Genomic DNA, 7,633 nt, shown 5'->3' with positions numbered 1-7,633 from the left:
TCAGCTATCAAATTAAGATTTTTAAGGGCCTGCGGTTGAGATCCGTGAGGTCCGCGTTTTACCCCTGCCCCCTCTCCTGCAAGAGCGAACGTGAAGGCGACGTGAGACCTACACGGTTAGAAAGGGGAAAACATGTCGGGAGGCGCCTTGGGGCCCATCTGTTCACCCTCCCCCACCTACAGCCGGCCCTGTGGAGGCGGGGTTGGGGTCAGGGATATGGTAAAAATCTAGGAAGACACGCACTGACACAACCATGAAACAACACATATCTAGCACATATGGAGGACCCCAGATAGGTGGTCACTAGGAGAATTCCATATTCCCACAGCCCGTTCCCACAAATTTTAAACAATTTTTTTTTAAGCACCAACAGCGTCCCTTTTCCGGGGCCCCGCCCTCTTCTGACACAACTTCCGGGAAGGTGGGATGCATCGGAGAGTTATGTGAAAGGGGACCGGTAATCAGATAAGAAAGCTGCAGGCTGCTGGTAGGTGATCTCAGGTATGAGAGTGAGGTGAGGTGCCAGATCGTAGATAAGGAATAGAGGGGAGATGTGCTGGTACGTGGAGAATGAAAGAGAGATGGCAAACAACTGGAATATCAGATCGGTCCTTTCGTCTCCGAATGAATGTGGAAGGGAGGGGTTCTCATTGTCGAATGTGTCAATATTATTTTATATCTTGTTATCAATTATGATGTTTGCAAGGATTCTGTTGGAAGACTGACTTCAGAATTAGCATTAAAAAAACAACTATTGCATAGTATAGCATAAAGGGTGAATCATTGGGTTAATAGGCAGGGGTTCAAATCTTCTGCTATTGCTGGTGCTTATTTTGATTGTTGGATAAATTACCGTGCTTTCCATTATCTTAGGTACGTACCTAAGGTTAGGTTTATTAACCTGATTAACATGTGCTAATATTCAGTACACTTCCCCCTCCGAAACCGCGGTTTCAGCATCCATGGATTCGATTATTCGCAGTTTTAAACCCAAAAATCCATTTTAATTTTTTGGGCTATTTTAAGCCATGTAAGCTCCCCCCCCTTAAGATTTACCTGGTGGTCTAGCGTGTTTTCGGGGCAGGAGCGATCTTCTCACGCTCCTGCCCTGTGCAGATCGCTCTATATGCATTTTTTACTACAGGTCCTGTTAGAGCAGTGGTCTCAAACTTGTGGCCTGCCAGGTACTATTTTGAGACTCTTGGTATGTTTATCATAATTACAAAAGTAAAATAAAACAGTTTCTTCATCTTATGTCTCTTTAGCTATAAATTACAATATTATTATTAAGATTGCGCCAAAAGCAAAGATTTATATAAAGTTTTACCTCATTCAAAATTATCATTTCTTTAATAAGACATTAACTATTTTTTTCTGAGGCCCTTAAAGTACCTACAAATCCAAAATGTGGCCCTACATAGGGTATGAGTTTGAGACCACTGTGTTAGAGGTATGTATGTATGCATGCATTTATTTAATTTTATATATTGTTCTTCCCAATGAGCTCAGAACGGGTTACATGTTAACATACATAAAATATAGATAAAATGGGTTACAATATGCCATACTTATAATACAGTTATGTTCTTCTTAATCTATATATATAAAATCGGAGGTATGTATGTGTGTATGTATGTGTGTGTGTATGTGACCGATTTGAACGAAACTTGGTATGCAGATCCCTCACTACCTGGGATGATATGTTAAAATCAGATTTCACCAATTCATGTCAATGGAAAAAATGTAAAAAGCTGCCATTCTCACAGTACTTGACCGATTTGAACGAAACTTGCAGATCCCTCACTACCTGGGGTGATATGTTCTGGGGGTCTCGCGGCCCACCTGCACACATGGGCGGAGCTACAAACAAAATCAGATTTCACCCATTCATGTCAATGGAAAAAGTGTAAAAAGCTGCCATTCTCACGGTAATTCAAAACCGGCTTGACTGATTTGACCGAAACTTGGTATGCAGATCCCTCACTACCTGGGGTGATATTTTCTGGGGGTCTCGCGGCCCACCTGCACACGTGGGCGGAGCTACAAACAGAAAATCAGATTTCACCCATTCATGTCAATGGAAAAAAATGTAAAAAGCTGCCATTCTCACAGTAATTCAAAAACGGCTTGACCGATTTGAACGAAACTTGGTATGCAGATCCCTCACTACCTGGGTTGATATGTTCTGGGGGTCTCGCGGCCCACCTGCACACGTGGGCGGAGCTACAAACAGAAAATCAGATTTCACCCATTCATGTCAATGGAAAAAATGTAAAAAGCTGCCTTTCTCCCTGTAATTCAAAAACGGCTTGACCGATTTGAACGAAACTTGGTATGCAGATCCCTCACTACCTGGGGTGATATGTTCTGGGGGTCTCGCGGCCCACCTGCACACGTGGGCGGAGCTACAAACAAAATCAGATTTCACCCATTCATGTCAATGGAAAAAATGTAAAAAGCTGCCTTTCTCCCTGTAATTCAAAAACGGCTTGACCGATTTGAACGAAACTTCCTCTCTCTCTCTCTCTTCCCTGTTTCTCTTCAGCAAATTCTCTGCTCTCTCTCTCTCTCTCTCTTCCCCGTTTCTCTTCAGCAAATTCTCTCCTCTGTCTCTATTCCCTGTTTCTCTTCAGCAAATTCTCTCCTTATCCCAGGACAAGCAGGCAGGTATTCTCACTAGTGGGTGATGTCATCAGACAGAGCCCCGGTACGGACGTCTCACAAGCACGTGTTGCTTGTAGAAACTTAAAGTTTCTAGATGCCCGCACCGCGCATGCGCCGGTGCCTTCCTACCCGGAGATCCGGGCGTGTCTCCTCAGTTCTTTCTTTTCCGCGGAGCTGAGAAGTTCAACTTCATCATGCGCTAGCTGAATTCAGTTAAATTTGCCTTCCTTGTCCGCGTTTTCGCTTTCTTTTAATTACAGTTAACAGTTCTTTTCTTTTCGGTAAAAAAAAAAAAAAAAAAGAAGATTATTTCCTCCGGCGGGTCGAACGGGCCGGCCACGTGGCTCAGGCCCACTGGCTTCGACCTCGCGGCGGAGATTTTCCGGCCTATGTCCCGGCCAATCACCGGGTTTAAAAAGTGCAGCAAGTGCCAACGCGCGATTTCACTCACGGACCCTCACTGGCGCTGTTTGCAGTGTTTGGGCCCTGACCACATTCCGAAATCTTGCAGGCCTTGCTCTACCCTTACGGCACGCTCATTCAAGCGGCGTTGCCTATTGTGGGAATCGATGTTCAAGATGGACGCAGCTAAGGATCCCTCAGCCTCCACTTCATCCGATACCTCCCCGGTTCGGGCAAAACCGGCATCGACCCCTCCTGCATCGAGCGTGGTGAAACCGGCATCGCTCGCCCCGACACCATCCACGAGCTCGACGTCGGTGCCTGCCCCGGTCTCCTCGGTTCAGGTACCTCTTCCTTCCACAGTGCCACCAATGGTCATCAAAGTGCCGAAAGCTACTAAGCAGAAGCACTCGGCCTCGAAGGAGCGCGATGTCCGTGCAGGAGGACCCCCTTTCGGTGCGGATCCCTCCTTATCGGCTTCGCTACGGTCCGTGCTGGAAGCTCAATTCGTTGAGCTCATGCAGACCATCGGACCCGGGCTCATCGCTGCCATACAGGGTGACCTCCCGGTACCGATCCAAAGGGGCGGTCCGCCCCCTCCCCCTCCCCCACACCGTTCGACCTCGACAACCGACGAGGACGAACGGGGGAGGGCGGCGATGCCCACGCGGCAAGCCTCGCTTACCGATATGCCGCCATTAGAACCCATTACGCCTCCGCGCCAACATGGGACCAGACCTCCGATCGATACTCGAAGCCCTGGGCATAGTCAGGAAGAGTTCTTCCGTACTCCTTACCAGACTTGGGTAGCATCGCAAGAACCCGCATCGCAAACCCAGTTACGATCCACCGCTTCCAGCCCTATCCACTTGGGGGCCTCGGGAGACCATGCGATGCACAGACGATCCCGATCCCCGTCCCGCCACCGAGACGGGCACCGATCGAGACACTCATCCTGGCACTCCTCACGCCATTCGGAGGTGTCACCGCAGAAAAAACTGCAACGTAGGGGATACTCCTCATCAGAGGTGTCCCCTCCGAGGGGCCCGGAGTACGAGGAGACACCGGTGCCCGATTCTCCTTGTCACTCCCCGATGTCCACGGACCTGGAGGCCTCATCCTCCTCCAGCCCGTCCCACAGACCGACGCTGGCGGAACAATTGTCCTTCTCATCATTCCTCCGACAAATGGCGGATGATCTGGATGTGACCCTTGACACGGGCTCCAGATACTCCAAAGAGTATCTGGACACCATGCATTTACCTAACCCTCCAACGGAGTCGCTTCGGCTCCCCTTGCATAAATTACTGGACCAGACCTTCATGCAGTGCTTCGAAACGCCGTATTCCATACCGGCGATCCCCAGCAAACTCGATGCTCGATACCGCATCGTGCACCATAAAGGGTTCGAGGGCCCTCAACTCTCCCACCAATCCCTACTGGTCGAGTCCTCCCTTAAACGCTCTCATCCCTCCCAGGTCTACGCCTCTGTACCGCCGGGCCGAGAGGGGAGAACGATGGACAAATTTGGTAGAAAATTCTACCAAAACTCCATGATGGCGTCACGGGTGCTAAACTACAACTTCTTTTTCTCTTCCTATCTGGAGTTCTTCTTGCCGGTGCTCCGCAAGTTCACTCCGTTCATAGACAACCAAGCTCGATTCGAGTTCGAGGAAGTGGTAGCCTCCCTCTCCCAATTACGCCTCCAGCTGATGCAATCCTCCTTCGATGCATTCGAACTCTCGGCACGCGCCGCCGCAAGCGCGGTAGCTATGCATCGCCTGGCATGGCTCCGTACTATCGATATGGATCCCAACCTACAGGACAGACTCGCCAACGTACCATGTGCTGGAGCTGACCTGTTCGATGAGTCTATCGAAACTGTTACCAAGAAGCTGTCGGATCATGAAAAATCCTTTCAATCCATCCTACGGCCCAAACCCAAACCTCAACAGTCTCGACCTTCCAGGCCACCCCTGATTTACCAGCGGCGTTACATGCCCAGACAAACGCCTGCTGCGAGACAGCCTGCGAAGAGACAACCTCCCCAGAAGTCTCAGCAAAAACTTCAGCCACCGGCTGTACCTAAGGCTCCCCAGCCCTTTTGACGCCCCTCCCGGGAGCATAACCTCGGCCTCTCCCATAGGGGGCCGCCTCCATCTTTTTTACCACCGATGGGAGGCCATAACCACGGACCTATGGGTCCTCTCCATCATAAGAGAAGGATACTCTCTTCAATTCCACCGGGTCCCCCCGGACCATCCTCCAAGAGAGTATCCTTCAAGCTCGACGCAGACCGCCCTTCTTCTTCAGGAAGTCCAAACCTTACTTCAGCTTCGGGCTGTCGAGCCGGTCCCGTCAGACCAATTGAACCGAGGGTTTTACTCCCGGTACTTCCTCGTCCCGAAGAAAACGGGCGACCTGCGACCCATTTTAGACCTTCGGGCCCTCAACAAGTTCCTGGTCAAAGAGAAGTTTCGCATGTTGACTTTGGCTTCTCTATACCCCCTCCTCGAGCAGAACGACTGGTTATGCTCCCTGGATCTCAAGGAGGCCTACACTCACATCCCCATTCACCCGGCCTCCCGAAAGTTCCTCAGATTTCGGGTGGGAAATCTGCACCTACAGTATCGAGTGCTACCATTCGGCCTATCTTCGTCCCCCAGAGTCTTCACAAAGTGCCTGGTGGTAGTGGCCGCAGCACTCCGGGACAGGGGTCTACAGGTGTTTCCATACCTCGACGACTGGCTCATCAAGGCCCCGTCAGCCCCAGAGGTCACTTCGGCGGCCTTGGCTACAACCTACTTCCTCCAGAATTTGGGCTTCGAGATCAACTTCTCCAAGTCTCATCTACAACCCACCCAGTCCCTCCCCTTCATCGGAGCGGTCCTGGACACCACCCGACTCCGAGCATTCCTGCCCCGGCAACGCATGGAGTCTCTTCTTCATCTCTGCCAGTCGGTGGCTACTCGCCAAACCCTACCGGCGAGACAACTGATGGTGCTCCTGGGCCATATGGCCTCCACAGTACACGTGACACCCTTTGCCAGACTCCACCTCAGGATCCCCCAGTGGACCCTGGCATCACAGTGGAATCAGACATCCGATCCACTATCCAAACGCATCGTAGTCACACCTGCTCTTCGGCAGTCTCTACTTTGGTGGATGACCTCTTCGAATCTATCCAGAGGTTTGCTGATGCACTCTCCCCCCCATCAGAAAGTTCTCACAACCGATTCGTCGAATTACGCATGGGGGGCCCACCTGGAGGGTCTCCGCACCCAAGGATTCTGGACCAGTGCGGAAAGACTACACCAAATCAATCTATTGGAACTCAGAGCCATCTTCAATGCGCTCCAAGCTTTCCAACACCTACTCCACGACATGGTAATCCTCATTCGCACAGACAATCAGGCCGCCATGTATTATATCAACAAGCAAGGAGGCACGGGCTCGGCCCTCCTTTGCCAGGAAGCTCTACGAGTCTGGGACTGGGCGGTGCGCCACAACGCCCTACTCAGAGCAGTATACATCCAGGGGGAGAACAACGTCTTAGCAGACAAACTAAGCCGTCTGCTACAACCGCACGAATGGACTCTCCATTCCAACCCCCTTCACCAAATCTTCACGCAATGGGGGACGCCTCAGATAGACCTCTTTGCGGCTCCCCACAACGCCAAACTGCCTCAGTTTTGCTCCAGGATCTACACTCCTCATCGCCTCGAGGCAGATGCTTTTCTACTGAACTGGGGGAAACGATTTCTATATGCGTTCCCACCATTCCCGCTGATCCAGAAGACTCTGGTCAAGCTGAAACTCGAACGGGCCACCATGATTCTAATAGCTCCTCGGTGGCCCAGACAACCTTGGTTCTCCCTCCTACTTCAACTCAGCAGCAGGGAACCAGTACCACTTCCAGTGTTTCCTTCACTACTTACTCAACATCAAGGATCACTACTTCATCCCAACCTGCAGTCTCTCCACCTGACAGCTTGGTTCCTCTCAACGTAACCCCTCACCAATTCTCACAAGAAGTGAGGGAGGTCTTGGAAGCTTCCAGGAAGCCCGCCACTCGACAATGCTACTCCCAGAAATGGACCAGATTCTCCTCATGGTGTGTTTCTAAGTCAAAGGAACCTCAGCGAGCTTCCTTATCCTCCGTGCTGGACTATCTCCTACACCTATCTCAATCTGGGCTCAAGTCCACATCCATACGAGTCCACCTGAGCGCTATTGCGGCGTTCCACCAGCCTCTACAAGGGAAACCCCTCTCGGCCCATCCGGTGGTCGCCAGATTTATGAAAGGACTCTTCCATGTTAACCCTCCTCTCAAACCACCCCCAGTAGTTTGGGACCTCAATGTAGTCCTTTCCCACCTCATGAAGCCCCCGTTTGAACCACTCAACAGGGCCCCTCTGAAGTATCTCACCTGGAAAGTGCTTTTCCTTGTAGCCCTTACGTCCGCTCGCAGAGTCAGCGAACTCCAGGCATTGATGGCGGACCCACCATTCACAGTATTCCACCATGACAAGGTGGTCCTCCGCACTCACCCGAAATTCCTGCCTAA

General features: G+C 51.1%; 1 protein-coding gene across 7 annotated transcripts in view; it reads left to right on the top strand.

The window, feature by feature from the left end:
* The first annotated feature begins 392 nt into the window (after positions 1-392).
* Positions 393-7,633, top strand: part of LOC117359220 (probable palmitoyltransferase ZDHHC1) — a 570,963-nt gene continuing 563,722 nt past the window's right edge. For 5 of the 7 annotated variants that reach the window (XM_033941591.1, XM_033941593.1, XM_033941589.1 and 2 more), the window contains exon 1: positions 393-501. The gene's annotated coding sequence lies outside the window, so the exon portion shown is untranslated. The other 2 variants (XM_033941587.1, XM_033941588.1) reach the window with 2 other exon arrangements.

The sequence above is a fragment of the Geotrypetes seraphini genome, chromosome 4, assembly GCF_902459505.1.
Source record: "Geotrypetes seraphini chromosome 4, aGeoSer1.1, whole genome shotgun sequence".
Lineage (NCBI taxonomy): Eukaryota > Metazoa > Chordata > Amphibia > Gymnophiona > Dermophiidae > Geotrypetes > Geotrypetes seraphini.
This window is presented reverse-complemented; position numbering and strand designations above follow the sequence as displayed.